This window comes from Lissotriton vulgaris, chromosome 1_2 (genome assembly GCF_964263255.1).
Source record: "Lissotriton vulgaris chromosome 1_2, aLisVul1.2, whole genome shotgun sequence".
In the NCBI taxonomy this organism is placed as follows: Eukaryota; Metazoa; Chordata; class Amphibia; order Caudata; family Salamandridae; genus Lissotriton; species Lissotriton vulgaris.
In genome coordinates, this window is record NC_141686.1 from 256,745,709 (window position 1) to 256,762,022 (window position 16,314).

Consider the following 16,314-nt stretch of genomic DNA (forward strand, 5'->3'; position numbering starts at 1 on the left):
CATGAAGAGCCACATCCCGATCTCTATAATTCAGCAGTCTCGCGATGATGGGCTTTGGGGGGTTCCCAGGCGTCTGTCTCGGTTCAAGGGTTCTGTGAGCTCGCTCGACTATGAACTGCTCAGAGAATACCTCCATACCCATTGCTGCCAGCAGCATTTTTTCAATATATTCTTCCATCCTGCCAGTGTTGTACAATTCTCGAATCACTATCATGCGGATGTTGTTGGCCTACTGTGGGCTTCCAGGTCTTCATTCTTGGCTGCGATTATCTTTAAGAGTTTATCCATTCTTGTGATTTGTGTTGTGTGGATGGCAGTGGTGTCGTGGTTATCGGATATGTGCCGCTCCATCTCTTTGATGCGGTCTTCGTGGCCGCCTGGCCCTTCGGCTAGCAGCCTCCAAACTCTCTGCGCTTGTCACAGAGTGGAAAGACCAGTTAATTCTCAGTTATGGCCGAGTTACAACAGTTTTGCATTTCATTTAAACAGGATAATTGGAGGATTTTGGTTCCAGGCAGCAGGATCCTCACATCGGTGTGGCCATTCTGCTTGCGCACCCTCTAGCGCCCCCCTTCATGACTAACCTTGCCTGTTATTTTATTCCTGTAGGAGGTATCCTAGTTGTGGGGGATATATGTATGTATGTGTATATATATCCAAAGCACAGTAGCCTGCAATGGAGGACCCACAAGCAAGGTAAGTTTTGGCTTCAAATCTTTATTGGGAGCAGCAGCGAAATGGATGCAAATACAGCAACAGCATGTTCAGTCCAGCCTTACGCGTTTCGTACATACCACTTCCTCAGAGGCACGGACTTCAAATAAAGGCACAGCAGTTTGTTGGCTTTTACATAGCAATTAAATGCCTCGCCTCAGTGGTGTGGCCACCCCCGGTGGCCTGATGGTATCTGTAGTGCCATCGCTTCCTTTAGTGAGTTGCGTGCCTTTAAGAGTCTTGGTCAATAATAAAACTACAGAGGGGTTTGCTGTAAAACACCTCACTACGTAGCTGTCATTACCTTCCAACAAAGCCCCTTTCTGCTAATGTTGTGGCGTTGTAAAGCGTCTCCGTTGGTGGGCTGACACAGCCCCAGGGCTGACTCCGCGGCTCAGGCAGGCCGCAAACAATCCAAAGCACAGTTGTCTGCAATGGAGAACCCACGAGCAAGGTAAGTTTTGGCTTCAAATCTTTATTGGGAGCAGCAGCGAAATGGATGCAAACACAACAGCATGTTCAGTCCAGCCTTACGCGTTTCGTGCATACCACTTCCTCAGAGGCACGGACTTCAAATAAAGGCACAGCAGTTTGTTGGCTTTTACATAGCAAAACATCTCTTTGATGCGGTCTTCGTGGCCGCCTGGCGCTTCGGCTAGCAGCCTCCAAACTCTCCGCGCTTGTTACTGAGTGGAAACGCCAGTTAATTCTCAGTTATGGCCGAGTTACAACAGTTTTGCATTTAATTGAAACAGGATAATTGGAGGATTTTGATTCCAGGCAGCAGGATCCTCACATCGGTGTGGCCATTCTGCTTGCGCGCCCTCCATACATGACTAATCTTGTCTGTTATTTTATTCCTGTAGGAGGTATCATATTTGTGCGGGATATATATATATATATATATATATATATATATATTTATATTTATTTCACTTATAAAGCGCACTATCACCTCGAGGGGCATCCTGGCGCTAGCAGACTCGAAGAAGAAAGGAGACGGCTATTAACAGACTGAGGATTAGGGAGGGAAGGGAAAAAGCCAGGTTTTTAATTGCCTTCTAAAAGCAAGAAGGCTGTTGACCTGCCTAAGTTCAATGGGCAAAGAGTTCCAGAGCTTGGCCGCAGCCACACTGAACGATCTTCCTCCTGCTCTGGATCTCCTGAACCTCGGTACGGTCACCATCCTCGCCGAGGAGGAGCGTAGGTTACGGGCTGGCACATGCCAAGAGAACTTCCTTTGTAGACATGCCAGGCCGAAACCGTGAAGACCTTTAAAGGTCAGACATAAAGACTTAAAAATCACCCTCTGCCTCACTGGGAGCCAGTGCAGCTGAGCCAAAGCCCCTGAGGAGGAGGATCTCGTAGACCACCCCAAGGCTAGTTTAGCAGCTGCAGACTAGAGTCTCTGGAGCCTATTCATAAGGTAACTTGGGGACTCTAGCAGCAAGGCGTTACAGTAGTCTAACCTACTAAGCACGGTGCAGCGCACCACCTCTATCCGAGCAGTGGGCGGTAACAGCGGCAAGCTTTTTCTCAGGAGGCGGATGATAGTCATACAGCTAGTTGCCATCTTTGAGACGTGCGCCTCCAGGGAGAGATCGCTGCTGAACATCACACCCAGGCTCCGGACTACCTTCACAGGCTGGACCAGTGTAGAAAAGTCCCTTGGCCAGAAGTTACTAGGTAAAGAAGATTGTATCCTCGGCCGAGGGCAGTATAACACCTCGGTCTTCCCTGTGTTAAATTGCAGCGAATTGGCTTTAAGCCATTCCGCAGTGGCTCGCATGCAGTTGTGGAATTCCTCCAGGGAGGTAGAATCATTTCCCTTCAAGGACAGAATCAGCTGCGTGTCATCAGCGTAGTTGACAAGTTCGATCTTAAAATGTTTGATGACCGCTATTAAGGGCTTCAAATAGATGTTAAAAAGTATTGGGCTAACTGCCGAGCCTTGAGGGACGCCATGCGAAATGGTAGAAAACGCAGATTGGAAGGGAGGAAGGGACACAGCTTGTTCCCTACCCTGGAGGAACGACTCAAACCATCCAAGGGCACTCCCTACAACTCCTACCTCTCTCAGCCTGTCCAGCAGAATGTCATGGTTCACCGTATCGAAGGCGGCAGACAGGTCAAGGAGGATCAGAACCCCTGCCTGCCCCCCATGTGCCCGCCAACGGAGTTCATCCAATACGGTCAAAAGGGCCGTCTCGGTGCCATGAGCTGGACGGAAGCCGAATTGAACGTCTTCCAGGAGCTTGTGCTGTTCAAGATGTTTGGAGAGAGTGCCTGCCACCACCCTCTCTACAATTTTTGCTGGAGAGGGTAGGAGCGAGATAGGCATAAAGTTCTTGAGGCAATCCGGGTCAAGGGAGGGCTTTTTCAGTAATGGGGTCACCACCGCTTGTTTCCACTGAGGTGGAACCGTTCCCGTACCAAGTGACTGGTTACACAACAGCCGAAGCGTAGGGAAGAGCTCACACTCGTACTCCTGCCAGATTTTTAATGGGAGCGGATCAAGCGGAGACCCAGATGTTATACCAAAGGCCACTTCCTTAAAATCCTCTGCAGACAGCTGTTCAAAATCTGCAAGTGGCTCAACTCCTCCCAATTCATAAAGAGCGCCGGGAGTCGGCAAGCTACCGCAGTCAGCTTTTACCAAAGATTGTTGCGGCTTCACCCCCAAGTCATCAATGATCAATTTGATTTTATCCTGAAAGAACCTAGCTAGGTTCTCGCAGAGTTCCTGAGAGGGGGGTGGGGGGGAGGGGGGAATTCATTCTTGGCACACTCTGGACTCGTAAGAATATTCAGGATATTGAAAATGCTGCGAGAGCTATTCGGGGCGTCGAGAATCACCTTCTAGAAATATTCTACCTTGGCTCTGTGAATCTCCTTCTTATAATCGCCCCGCTTAGCTTTCCAAGCCAGCCTGTCACTATCCAGGTACGCATTCCTCCACCTTCTCTCTGCTTATTTACATTCCAGTCTCAATTTTTTGAGTCTGTCTGTAAACCATGGTGCAGAGGGTCTGCCCCTGCTCGTATGATGTTTGAAAGGAGCAGAAGTGTCAAACACCGAGATAATCTTCGAGAAGAGGGCAGCGTAATTCACCTCAGCCTTTAGGGCGCGGGCAAAGCACTCCTCAACCACGAACGTGGGTGACTCGTCTTTTTTCCGAGCAAGGGACTTCCAGTCCCTGCTGACATACTCCTTTGCTTGGCCAGATGTTCCTGCCATAGGTGTGCCTGTCTTTACAAAAAACTTAATCAAAAAGTGGTCCATCCAGGCATTAGGTAGCAGGTCCCCAACAGTGAGGAGGTTGATCTCAGCGAAGATCAAATCCAACCGGTGGCCTCCTATATGGGTAGCTTGTAAAATTCGCTGGGAGAGACCAAGGGCCTCACACGAGTGAATCATATTAAGGAAGCCTGTATACACACACACATGGGAATATATATACATGGGAATCATTAATATGTGTATATATAGATATATCTATATATGTACTATATATATATATGTACTATACACACACACACACACACACACACACACACATATTAATGATTCCCATCTTCGTAAGGCTGCTATGATTCATGTACCTTCTTCATCTATAGAGCATGATTCAACTGGAGAGTTGGAGTGTTTAGAGATTAAAATAATTACTCTTTTGTACTGCGAGGGAGCAATAGAATTCAGAAATACAATTATATTCTTTGTCAGTGATTTTCGTCTACGGAGGGAGAATAATATCTCCTTTGGTTTTATACAGATAGTTTATTAGTTTACATCTTTTAAGCGGATGGTTTGCCCCCTAGTCGTATTAAGAAGTCGTAATATGAAATGAGAAGAGTAATTCCTAAACATTGCTGTTGAAACAGTCGTCTGTGGAAATCCTGGAAGAGCTAGTGTTGATACGACTAGTGTCTGTGATGTAAAATAGCTAAGGGTAGGAGACAAGCGAAAGGGCTATGGTCCTCCCATGTGAGTGCGTAGGAATAAATGGAGTTATTTACTAATGTTGTGTATGTGACGTATGTTGTGTAAATCAGGTGTTGTAGTAATAAAAATACAGTGAAATTAAAAAGAATAATGTGTGGATGAAAGTAATCTGAAGAAAATAAAACATCAAAGCCCCCACCCCAAGCACTTGTTCCTTCCTCACAACACTCAAGAGTGCAGGGGCTCGAGTGGGTCTCACTTCATGATTGAGCCGCGAGGTTATGAATTGACACAGGAACAAATGAACATACTAAGTAAAGTTCAGAATTTTTGCCCCACATCTCATATCAATTTTGAAGGAGTACATGTTTATCTGTATACATTTGTGAGATGTTTGAAATTAAAGAAGCATTTTGAAGAGCAGTTAAACTAGTAATCATTGGAGGAACATAGTCTATTGGAACGTAACATGACTATTAGGGACATTCAAGATGTCCATCCGATCATCTCACTGGATGACACTGATCATAGGCCTATCACAAAGTTGGATATTCTGTCTGATCTGGAGATATCCTCTAATCTCAATGTGGATAGTGGGCTCAAACCAAAATCGACCCTTCTATCAACACGATCTCCAGAAAATCGCATAGATACATTTCATAAGGCAGTTATCCATGACTTGCATAAATTAGAGGACAGGATACACACTAATTTCAGACCGGTTAAGGGAATCTGGACAGACGAGAACGTCGCGCACTTAACAGGGTCAAGAACACATCCACAATTGTGGTAAGGGAGGCGGACAAAGGGGACAATGTGGTAGTTATGAATAACATCGATTACTGAGCAAAAATAGACAGGTAGCTCGCTGACACCACGACCTACATAAAATTGACTAGTAATCCAAGAAAGGACACCATGGGAAAGATTAAGGCTAAAACTGAACTATTGGCGGGACCGGTGTCTAATCGACGATCTTGAGTATAAATACATGCACAATTTACAACCATGTGCGCCTTGTTGTATTTATACTTTACCCAAAATCCACAAAGATGATAAAGAACCCCCCAGGTAGGCCTATAATTTCTGGGATTGGCTCACAGGTGATTTACTGAACCAATTGGAGGTTATCGAATGGTAAGAAACCTTTCATTTTGCAACGCATGATGTAAACTCTTTATATACTAGCATCCCACTGGATAAAGGTTTATTGACGGACACTCTCAACAAGAGACACTACACTCTTTGAACATACCATGGTGATCCTGGACCTGACTAGTCTGATTATGGAAAAGAAAAATCCCACATGGTAAAAACTGGTACAAACAAGCACAAGAAGTCTAAAGGGATCTAAATGTTCACCTTCATATGCGTATCTGCACATGGTACACTTCGAAATGGAACATCTGTGGTCCCAGGGACTCCTCCCTCCCACCTCCCCTTCATATGGCGGCCACGTGCAGCGGGCGCGCCGAAGGCGTGCCTAAGGCAAGCCTGTCTGCACCGGTCCGCACCTGGACCACGCGCAGCACGAGAAACCCTGGCCCCCGCGAATGCCACAACGACCGTCTTGACTACGAGGCCAACGACTCCACGCACTTAACACCGGATGATCGCACACCTGCTTTCGGGCCGCCCGAAGGGAACCCAAGGACCCTTCACTTGCTGGTACTGCAGCTTCATCAGCATCCAGCCCACAAACCGACCCACTGTGAAAGAACTCAACCCGCTCCGCCAGCAAACAAGCCGTAGAACTCTGGGACCTACTCGACACAACCTCCCCAGATGTCGCTTTCCCGATGGAGACCTGGCTGAACCCCACCTTAGTACCCGACATTGCCATAGCCATCCCGGACGGCTACAAAATCACCCGCATGGACTACACAAACGGAGTAGGAATCGCCATCGTCCACAGGAACACTCTCAAAGTCTCCACCAACACAGACGACACCCTCAGCACCGCCGAACATCTGCACTTCCACATCAACACCGATCTCAAAACCACCCTCAGAGGAACCCTTGTCTACAGACCCCCCGGATCCATCGCCGACTTAGTCAGCACACATGCCCTCGCCTCCACAGACTACATCCTACTCAGGAACCTGAACTTCTACCTTGAGAACAATGACACCACCAACTCCACCACTCTGATCGCCAACCACAGACTCAGCCAACTCGTCACAACACCCATCCACTTCGCCGGCCAAACGCTTGACCATATCTTCTCCGCAAGCTCCCACGTCTCCTTCACCCACACCACCGAGCTCCACTGGACCGACCATCGCTGCATCCACTTCACCTTCAGGAAACCCACCATGCACCATCGCACCCAACAGATCCCCCGCTGGTGCTGGAGCAAAGTCATCGTAGACCAGCTAACTACTACCCTCACCCAGAGCCCACCTATCGACCAACCGAACCCAACACTGCAACCTCAGAAAGCGAAGGAATTTGTGTCCTGACTGAACGCCTGTTGAGGCTGCAGAACCGGACTTCTCTCCGCTTGAGCTGGCAGGATGGTGCTGAAACAGTCGGTGAGGTGTTCCTAAGCCAAACCTTTTCTTATTTCTTTCTATTCTTGCCAATATTTTCTTATTCCTTTTCCATTCATTGCTACATGTATTTATATTGCATCCTGTTTTTGATAGTTTATTCCAATTATCCATTTGTTACTTGGGAGTCTGCCATGACTAATGCATTCGGCCTGCCATTGTTGAAGTAGTGTATTAATAAACGTATATGTGTTATATTCCATACGTTTGGATTGGTATTATTACCTCGCTTTGGGGAAGTGCTGCGTTTTGCCTTGGTCCAGAGGAGGGTTGTGGTTAGGATCTGTCCTTTTAGTGAAATGCAGATTCACAACACACCGTGAGCAAGAGACCCATGTCTGGGCATACCCATCCCACTTAGGGCAAAAAGTGTTACAGCAAACAAATGATGGACAGAATGCTGACAATGCAAACATTCTCCCCCAGTCAAAAGATCTGGGTTAAATCCATCGTTCGTTTGCTTACTACGCCACCCCAGTTTGGACCTAGCCATATGCAAATCAGTCTTGAACCTGTGCCCGATGGGAACAGTCCAGACCGAAACTGCCAGGCCAGGTCCTCCCTGGACCGGAAACAAGTATCCTGGGACCCGTTTCAGGGTATGTCACCCTTCTTCAGCTAGGCTCGCTTGAATCCAGTGGCACAGTGAGCAAGGGACCCATGACTGGGCATACCCATCCCACTTAGGGAGAAAAGTGTTAAAGCAAACAAATGATGGACAGAATGCTGACAATGCAAACATTCTCCCCAGTCAACAGATCTGGGTTAAATCCATCGTTATTGAGAGCCATGATATTTTGCATGATACTCAGTCTGGTTTTCGGACGGGTTTCAGTACAGAGACTGCATTGCTGGAGGTCGTAGAGTCGACTAGAATGGCTGTAGACATTGGTTCTTCAGCTTTGCTGGTGCTCCTGGACCTATCCGCAGCGTTCGACACAGTGGACCATCACATTTTGGTTCACCAACTCCAAGCAACTGGTATTGGGAGAGAGGTACTCACCTGGCTGAAGTCTTTTCTTAAAAATCTTATGCAGAAGTTGGCTCTGCAACCCAACCAGTCGGAACCCAAAGATTTATGGTGTGGGGCACCTCTGAGCCTGCTTCTTTTTAATATATATATCTGGCCCATCTGTTCTTACTCATAGCTAATTGGGAAGTGAAGGCAATATCATACGCCGACGACACCCAGCTGGTGTTTTCCTTTATAGACTAGTCGGTGGACTCCTTTAAGAGATTTAAGGAATGCCTGAGAGACATCGCCCAGTGGATGAACAACAAAAAACTGAAACTTAATGCAGAGAAAACTGAAGTGTTGTTCTTCAGCAAGGCTCTGTCACCTGCAGCGGGTATTTGGTGGCTGGCGAAATGGGCCTGTCACCTACTCCAGCAACTACGGCAAAAAACATGGGAGTGAAAGGGGATGTAGATCTCTCTTTCACAGCCCCAATTCGGCAGGTGACTGCCTCATGCTTCAATAAATTAAGAAACCTTCGTTAATGTTTACATCTACTGCCGGAGGACTGTCTCAGAGTCATTGTCCATGCCACAGTGACATCGAGGCTGGACTATGCCAATTGCCTCTACCTGGGTCTGCGCGCATACCTAATCAGAACACTGCAGATGGTTCAGAATGCGGCTGCTAGATTGATTAGAAGTGTTCCGTTTCGTCATCATATCTCTCCGCATATCAAACAGTTCCACTGCCTGCCGGTAGCAAGAAGGATTGAGTTTAAGACTTTCACTCTGGCATTTCGGACAATACATGGTAAATGCCCCAGCTACCTTAAACACCGGTTGTGTCCCTAAGAATGGGATAAAGGAGGCAGCCAGTGTCTGGCAGTGGATTAAAGAGGCATGAGGTAGAAGCAAGACTACACACACAGCATTTGTTTTCGGCACCCTGGCCTTCCAGAACGTGAAAACTGGCTTCTCAACAGTACCTGAAGCCACAGGCCTTTTTTTCATTTATTTTTTATTTTAATAAATTAAACACTGCCCCAGTCTCTACATCATAACTTGAGTGACAACGACCTGTTTCAGCCAGATCGCCAGCCAGAGAGACGGACACACAGTTTACATAATGATCAGGGAGGTTTGTGTCCCATGACCTCACTCTAATGCTCCGCAAGTTTATGAGCTGCCTCCCCTGCAGTAACACAGAACAATGACACTGGAAATAAGCTACGAGGGACGGTACTTTTCAGGGGACATTGCTGTTTTCATCCCTCACGTGCTCAGCACGTCATCGTGATGAAAACAAAAGTGATAGCATTCGCGATGAGGTGCTAAGCACGCGAGGGATGCGCGTACAGCAATAATTGGAGAGGTGGCGCAAGTGTTTGTGCACGTAACCGCAAGCTGGTGGCCGGCGGGTAGCACTTTGAAAAGCCCCTTACTAAAGTCGAGCAAGCAGCGCATGCGCTGCTCAACCTAAAAACGGAATTAATCACTTATCTGATAATATCATGAATTGTTCTCTGATAAGTTGACATATATACATTGCAGCCCTGAAAAAGTCATCTTTGTGCCGAAACATGTATCCGCTGTTGCTTGTATCATCTGAAAAAATATATAAATATCATCTGATCAACATTGGAGTCTGCATTGTGGAACATTTCTTTGGTTCATAACGACTACATAAAAAAAAATGTGTATCTTACTGTTCATAGACTATTTGCAGGAGTGCGTTGGTCTCTAGTGTTTAGATATGTAGTTAGATGGGTTGTATTATAATAGTATTCATATATACAAAGACATTATTAAATGCCACCCTCTAGCCAAATTCAATGGGATGTAAGTTTGAGCGTGGATAACTGTGTTTCCCAGTACGCTAGAAGATACTTGTGTAGGAGAGTAGGATCTGCTTACTATGGTTACCCCCAATTTATGCTGGTGTTTCACTGCTTTCCGACTTTAGCCTGGCTGGGGCCCTGCTAACCAGGACCCCAGCCTAGCTGCTGCCTCCCTAAATTGATTGCATGTACATTAGGTACACTCCAGATTGGTTACTGGGTTACCCTTGAGAGTCTCTAGTATATGGTACCTTTGGTACTAAGGGCATTTGTACCCCAGAGGCCTACCAGGGGTTGCCGCATGTATTATGGCACCCCTGGGAAGCCTTGCAAAATGGGTAAGGTGGTGCATGCACCCCTTACTAAGGTATAGGTTACCTATATCTACCTTTAATCACTGACACATTTAAACCTATAAGTCATTCCTATGGCAGGCCTTATCAATCCTGAAGGCAGAGTGCTTGCTGCAGCTTTCGGAATCTATTCTCTGTAGCTGTTCTGTGATGCAGCCAGACCATATACTCTTAAATCCATTATAACCGCGCAGTTAATGCTAACTTTGGAATGGCTAAATGGAAACATGTTGTGTTTGGTGTCAAACACTTTGGAATCCTACCCCCCAGCCAGTACTGACAGCGGGGGTAAAATGTCACCCTTCTAGAGGGAGAGACATATACACACTGACCTAACCGGTAATAGTTTATAAGAGCCCCAGCATCACAAAATGGATTCTGCAGCCACAGACAGGAGTCTGACCTCCTGCTGCAAGACTAAACTCTGGCAGGGAAGGCCTGGACAATAGGTTTCCTGTCACAGGGAGGTGTAACCACCTCCCAGACAGGCTTTAGTGTATTGGGGCTGGGTGAGTACATTCAGAGAATGCTTTTCAGACAGTGCTGGGGTCACGCTTGGTGTCACTGTGCATATCCAGGTTCAAACCGGTTGCAGGGGCACTCAGTCTCTGCTTTGGCGTGAAACTGGACAAAGGGAAAGGGGTGTAGCCACCCCCTTCCATAGGTGGGTCCCCAGAGTATGTCCAACCCCATATCTTAGTAGAAGTATAGGAACCCAATCCTTAGGATTTCAGATTACACCTGGACTAAACTCTGCAACATATATCCTGGCACTTCCACATTCTACATCAACTAGAAGACGGAGGAATCTCCCTTGGAGTCAAGGAGTGACTCCCTTGTTCAAACAGGCACCAAAGAAGCATCTTGCCGGATCCCGACGGATTTGCAAATCAGGACACAGACTTCCAGACTTCTCAGAGGCCAACACGAGATCCCAGCAAAGCTGAGACCCGTTGCCCACACGAGTGACGTGGTACCGGAACTCCTGGACACTGTTCACATTTGCAAGTACATCAAGCTTTCCCGAAGTTGTGCATTGGGCTACTTGTAGTCCAAGCCCCGAGCGCCATTTGCACCGAAGTTTGTGGGCCTACACTCCACGAGTGTTCCGTGGGCCCGCTTTTAGCATTTCTGCTCGAGGCCCCTTCCTGATCCCTGGTCCGTCGACTGGTGGGTCCCCACAAAGGTAACTCTTCTGGTTCTTGGGCTTTCCTGGTTGCTCCAGAAGTGCCCTGACTCCCTTCCAAAGGGTGAGTCCCTCAGACCTTGCTGGTCTGCACCAAAGCCAATCTTTGCTTTCTGTGTGGGTTGCTGTTGCCAAGGCGTGTTGGGTCCAATCCAGAAACCAACACCGCAGCACTCGACATCCTTCGTGAGACAGCTCGAATCAAGCTCCTGGTCATCCTCGGCGCCTCGTGGCTGAAGAGTCAAGCTTCACCTAAAATCACCAGACATCGGTTCACATCTTCTCCTCGCCTTCCTGGTCACTAGCTAGTGACCCAGGCTCTGTCCCCTCTGCTTTCAGGTTCTTCAGATCTCCAATCCACCCGGACACTTTCCACTTGGTTGCCTGCAACACTTTTCAGCAGCTCTCCACTGAAATAGATGACGAAACACGATACGAAAAGACACCTATGCACCCGGCTTCCCTGAGTGAGGTAACTAGAGTACTCCGGTGTTCCCTAAAAACCTCCTAGTTCTAAAGGGGTTAGCTCCAAGTCCTCTTCTAAGTGTTCTTAATCTGTAATTTTCCAACCGCGACTTTCCCCATAGAAGTTAATGGTGATTCGCGGCTGTGTTTAGACACTGCACGCGTCCCCCGTGGGACCCTGTGTCACTACCTTGGGTGGTTCCTGGTGGCACCAGTGGTTCTAAAGGCTCTAGACCTTGTATCTATGTCAGTCGCGGTTCTTATACCACTTTCTTAGTATATGGTTTGGTACGCCCCTAGGGCGCAACATATATTGTGCTAATTTACTGTGTGCTAAATAAGTGTACTTTTGCCTCTAGCCTCATAAAGAGACTAGAGGGATTTGTTTAGAATAAATACATATATTTTATACATATACCTGGTGTGGTTCTCCTTTCATTTGGTCATTCATGATATTATAGACTGGTAAAACAAGCTGCTTTACATTGCTTCAAGACTGAAGTATGCTCTCCACAGCTACCACTAGGATAGCTTTCTATATAAGTTGTCGGGACAGCCTATGCCAGGCCAACTTCTCACAACTTGTTTTACTGACTAAGGGGCATATATACAAGAACTTAACGCCGCTGTAGCATCAATTTTTTGACATTACAGCAGGTTTTTTTCGTTTTTTAATCGCCATATTTACAAGTTGTGCTCAACTGCAGCTAGTGGCACTTTTACAGCGTAAACGTTAATTTTCAAGAACGCCACTTCTGTTAGTGAGACTTAACGAAAATGAGATGCATGTTGGAGTTTCTATGCCAAAACGGCTGCTAACCCCACTTCGTGATATTTACAATGAAATTTGTGTACTGTGTTAACCCCCAAAACTACTGCTGAGCACACTTAGAGACAGTTTTAAGACCAGAAAATAGCTGGTCTTAAAATTGGGGCAAACAGTTGTGTCCACATATATGATGTTTAGATACCGGACAGAGCTGTAAGGAACATTGCTGCACCGCCCTGAGCCAAAACAAAAAGTCAGGAATGCACCCTATCAATAACAACCGCGTTGTAATATTATTGCGATGTAATGACAGCGTTGTAAAAGCTGTTTCCCGTGGCTGCAGTTGAATGTTTCTGCGGGCGGAGAAGACGGGGAGGAGTGTGTGTCTGGCTATGTGGGTTGGTGCAGTGACAAGCTGCTTGAGACAATGTTGGTGAGTTTCTCCAGGAGGGTGGGCGTGTTCTGATCACTGGGGTTGTCCAGGTGGAAGTTGAGGTCTCCAAGTGGGATTTACTCGGTGTATGGGGAGAGCCTGGAGTGCGATGAAGTGTACCATGGCATCGGTCAATGGGGGGTCATGGCCCGGGGGCCTGTAGACAGAGCCTGTCGAGGGTGGTGTTGGGCTTGGTCCGAATCTTGAGGTGGAGGTGTTCTATGGTCTACATTGGGTCATTAGTCTGTGTGTGGTCAGTCGGAGTGTGCTTTTGTAGACAAAGGTAATGCCACCTCCAGGGTGGTCGGGGTGGTCCTTGCGGGTGATGTTGTACCCGTCGGAAATGGTGATGGCGATGTCCGGAGCAAAGGTCGGTCAAGGTTTAAGTGAAGGAGGCGATGTCTGAAGAGTTGGAACCGAGGAGGACCCAGATTTCTGTGGGGTGTTTGTGAAGGGACCACACATTGAGGACGATGCAGTTGAGACGGTCAGGTGCACTGTTGGTCGGCTGGACGGTGAGAGGCGTTGGTTTGTTGATGTGCAGAAGGTGCGCGTTTACAGTTTCAGCAGGCGAAGGATGCAAGGGTATTCTTCAGTGATGCTAGATGGCAGGCGGAGTGGCGTTCAGAGTTGTGGGCGAAGAAGGTGCTGGCGTCATAGCAGTGTTCGGGAAGCAGGGTCCCTTGCACTGGAAACGGTCTATGCGGGGACAGCGGAGACAGGCTTGCCTTTGGCGCACCAGTGGCACAACCGCTGTGCAGGACTGCACTGCAACTGCCATTAAGTAGTGCTATGGGGGTTGGACACCTGAGAAGCGGGAAACGAGGGAAAGGCCACTGGAGGGGGCAGGGCTGCCGTGGATCGTAGAGCCAATGAGGTAATGGACCAGGAAAAAGGAACCGTACAGAAGCACAAGAAAAAAAATCCAAGCAAAGAAAAAAAAATACAGAGCCACTGGTAGAAAGCAACGGAGAAGAGCAGAACGAGAGACAGGAGCAGCAGTTAAGAGGAACAGAAGGGCAGTCAAGCAGCAGAGCAGTGATACTCAACCACTGAACCAATAACGATGAGGCACAGGTCAAAGCCTGCGGGGGAGGAGGGCCTCGAACACATGCCCTTCGGGTCAGAGGAATCAGTAGCAGCAGATATGGACAGCAGCAGCAGCTATCGTCCCACAAAGCAGCGCCATCTGAGCAAGTCCATTAAGGGATAGTCCCCTGTACACCCAAGAGCTCACTACCAGGGGGAGAGGAAAGGCAGCACCACCCATTTGCCTATTCCGAATAGTGGCTACCAGATTCCGTGTTCCCCAGTTCCCTTGCGAGTAACAGTAGATCAAGCTGCATATCCAAGGGCCTGGGCCCAAACTGGTCCCCGGGCACACGCTGCCACTAATGCCGAGCTCAGTGACTTGAGCCAGTTAGTTGTGTCCCCCACCAGTCTTGTTCTGTGTTCTTCGCAGCGTTGGGATTGCTCAGGGCACAGTGTGCGCCACCCACCTGTGCTAGGCCTGGGCCAGACACGACCCCCAAGCCTCCTACGCTTCCCGTCACAACTTCTCCTCACCTGGACACCGACACCAGTGCTCAATCTGATGCGCTCTCTCCATATCTGTGACTCCATCAGCAGGAGTCTCAGCCAGGTGGAATTTCACAAGCCTGGGTACAGCAGTTTCTACCAAGTCTGCTGGGGAACCTCCCAATGCAGGTAATGCAACACGGCCCCCTTAGGCGTGAGGTTGCAGTGCTCCCGCCACACAAGTTTGGCGCAGCTCAGGGGCCTCGAACTCCAAAGCTTCCGGGCAGCACCACATCCTCTGGTCTGTGGTGCAGAGACGCGCACCCCAGCATTGGCAATCTCCTCTGTGCACCCCGGTGTAGTGGTGGCACATGTTCTGCGATGCAGACCTCCCTACGTTGGTGCGCAGGAGGGCCTTTACCGATTACAGCTCCAAGGGGCACTACAAGGTCTTCTCACACAGGTCTGCAACGTGTCTCCATGCGACCTGCCGGACTTCACCATTAGTATGGGGCAATCGCTGATGCCTCAAGGTCTACCGCCACAACCCTAAGGCTTTGTCCTGACATGGCCCGCCTCCATCTTCAGGTCGCAGCAACTCCACAGCACCTCCGCCTCCCACTCAGGGTCTCAGACGCAGGCCCAGTGAGGCCCCCAGGCCCCGGTTACTGTCCACGCTTCTAGCCTTCGGCAGCCTTGGTGTCGCAAGAGATGGAGCATGATTATTCAGAAACAAATCTGCTTGATCAATTCAGCTCATCTAGTGTGAACTAATACATGTTTAACAAGCAATACTAACAGTGTGATCTTGTGGTACATATGAGACTACATAACACGAAACATGAAAGATGTTAAAGCTGCATTGTAAAAGCATGTAGGAGTGACACAACGTGAAATAAAAAGATATACTTTTGGAGAGAAAGATACTTATTGATGTACTAAGAAACATTGGTGAAAAGTAGTAAATTGCAAATCATAACCTAGATGATGAATGGCCTAGAGGAGCTAAGCAATTGAAATATACCTTGAATAAAAAGGTTCCAGCGACTGTGAATGAAGTCTCTAGTCAATCTGAGCAAAGCGACCTAGATGAAGAAGAAAACACAGTAAACAGAACAAAAAGAGCATGAATACCAAATAGAAAATACAAATTACCTGACGGACGTACATGGCTGCTACAAACATTTGGGAAAAATAATTCATTGTGTTCTGTTCCAAAGAAATCTTCTATATATGAGCAATCCTAAATAAACTGTGCATGAGACGAAGGGATGAGGGAAAAGAGAGGAGAATTGAAAAGTAAGGCTGTGATGCAGTGATCTAAAGTTCCGTCATCTGAAGCTTGCAAAGTGTGGGATACACAAACCTTGCTAATCTAAGAGAATAGAATAGATTTTTTTCCCTTTAAAATGGATGAAACTGAGACTGGTAATTAAAGTCGAAGCCCATAAAGGCGGAAATGTTTAAACGCTTGCTTTGCATGTATTATTAGAATATTGTTTGTTTGGTTGGTGTGAATACTAATTGTGCTTTATTTTATGTTTCCTATCAGTCCTACTAATGATTATGTGAAAACACTATCAGAAT

At 47.6% G+C, this 16,314-nt stretch overlaps 1 protein-coding gene across 1 annotated transcript in view; it reads right to left on the reverse strand.

Annotated features, from left to right (window-relative positions):
• LOC147736446 (uncharacterized) overlaps positions 1-16,314 on the reverse strand; it is a 95,629-nt gene that overhangs the window by 21,776 nt on the left and 57,539 nt on the right. Inside the window, exon 2 of the mRNA XM_086953180.1 lies at positions 15,752-15,812. The gene's annotated coding sequence lies outside the window, so the exon portion shown is untranslated. The remainder of the gene's footprint in view (positions 1-15,751; positions 15,813-16,314) is intronic.